The sequence below is a fragment of the Oreochromis aureus genome, linkage group 3 (assembly GCF_013358895.1).
Source record: "Oreochromis aureus strain Israel breed Guangdong linkage group 3, ZZ_aureus, whole genome shotgun sequence".
Lineage (NCBI taxonomy): Eukaryota > Metazoa > Chordata > Actinopteri > Cichliformes > Cichlidae > Oreochromis > Oreochromis aureus.
The window spans coordinates 8,592,486-8,594,843 of NC_052944.1; positions in this window are offsets into that span (position 1 = coordinate 8,592,486).

The following is a 2,358-nucleotide window of genomic DNA, read 5'->3' on the forward strand; positions in this document are numbered from 1 at the left end:
TCTACAAATTCTGGAATAATATTCCTCAATCTAAAATTTTAAAGACTGAATATCATCTACAGAACATAATATCAAAAGGAACAAGGTTTAAAAAAAAAAAAAAAAAAAAAAAAAAAAAATCAATATTGGATGTCTGTGATATTCTGGCCCACAGACAACAATTCAATAAAACAGGCATGACTCCATCAGGGAAATCTCTGCATGGGCTCAGGAACGCTTCTAGAAATCACTGAAGCAAGTGTTCATTGATTCCACCCACAAATGCAGGTTAAAGCTCTGTCATGCAAAGGAGTTGTGTGTTAAAATCTTCTCTCAGCGAGGCAAAAAGCCCAGCAGCTGGTCTTCAACATGTTTCCAGACATGTAGAATAAAGAGGGGATGCTACGGTAAGCTAACCCAACTTTTGAGATAATGTTGCTGCCATCAAATTCAAAATGCGTCATTCCTCTTCTTAAAATGCTTCATTTTCTCAGATCACAATGCTAACATATCTGATGCTGTTTCTATGTTATAATAATAAAATAAGGGTTTGTGAGATTTGAAAGAAAGTGATCTTCTTATTTACATTTTAGCATCTCAAGTTTTTCAGATTGAGGATTAAAGTAGAGCAGGTCAGATTATATCTGTGGGCCTCTGCGACATAGTTTAACATGCGGCTTTAAAAGAACGCCCAACTCAGCTGAAATAGTTGAAACAAAGAACTGGTTCATGTTTGTTTATGGATAATGTTCAGATTGAGCTGACTTTACGGAAATATAAATATGCCTTTATTTTACTTTGGCTGTTTAAGGTTTTATAGTCCAGGACAAACAACAATACAACTTTCAGATAAAGAAGTGGCATACCAGACAAACTTGGGTTCCTCATACTTGTGGGCAGCCTGTACTTGAAGAAAAATGAGCTCATTGTTCTTTAAAAATAAACGTAATCTGTGTTAGAAGAACCAGTTTAGCAGGAGACATTAACACAGGGTTCGTACGCTTTTTTCAGGGTCAAATTCAAGCACTTTTTAAGCACTTTCAAGGTCTCTTTTTAAGCTTTTCCAGCACACAGTTGCAGCAACTGACGTTCACTAGTAGAACTGACACACAAAACAAAACGACTACACTACACACTAACTACACGAGACAACACACTAACTTGAGACTCCAAACATGATAAACATCACAAATCTCTCACGTATCAAAACTCTCTCTCTTTTTTCGCTCACTCGCTCTCTCTCTCCCAACAACCAAATGCCACATGTTGCCGTATCATTTTTGATTGGTCGACATGGTACATTTTTCCACCAATAGGGAAGGAGTGTTTTTCTTTTTTCACTCACAAGCAAAGCGTGTTTGCTAGCGCTCTCCATAAAAAACGCCGTTTTACCGTTTCTTCCCGAGTAAACGCCACTGTTTTATTCAGAAACCCCCAAAAACATCGGTTTTACGTGACCTATCAACACAATTTAAAAACTGGTATATAGCTTGAAGTCCGCACGTTAGACCCAAGTTGAAATGGAGACTCTGGGTCCGTCGACCCCAGAGGGTTAATCAGAAAGCCTTAAGTTAGCTAGTTATGTACCGGGCTAATGTTTAAAGCTTTCACTTAAGTAAATTAACTCATATTACTGCTAAGTAATGTTAGCTAAGTTCACAGCATATTCCGTAATAGCGCTGCCATACTGCATCACAGTGCATTTCAATCATTTCTCCAGCGAGTTTGGTAGCTAGCAAAATAATAACCATAATTTAAAAAAAAAAAATAGCATGTGTAACGTTCGCGTACTGGAAAATTATTTACTAGCACTCACCTATCATGCGACTGGAGAACGCAAACTCCGCCATTGTTGTTTTCCATCAAACACTCATTAAAACAGCAACCTACAGGTATGTTAGCGCACTCATCCCCGACTGTCCGAGGGAGGGCGGGGTCACATATTGAAACAGACGCAAGGCAGCCCAGGCGGGAAATTTTGCGCTTATGACTCATTTTATTTCTCTATCTGATAAGAAAACAATTCAATCAGATAGCTATTTATTGTGAATGAAATACAGTTACATTTTCAAGCACTTTTAAGCACCACATCTGAAATTCAAGCACTTTTCAAACCTTGAAAAGACGACATTAGAATTCAAGCATTTTCAAGGATTTCAAGCACCCGTACGAACCCTGTTAACAGGATCAGTTTAAAAGTTAGCATTAGCCTGGCTAAGCCAACAAGGTAAACTACTGTAGGGTGCTCGCTGCAAATCTGAATTCACCGATATATTAAATTTGAGGATCTCTCCCTTGTTGTGGTGTTTGGGTCCCTATGAGAGTTTAATGGGCTCTCCTGTGAGCTGGTTTGACTTCAAGAACCACACAGAGCCTCCA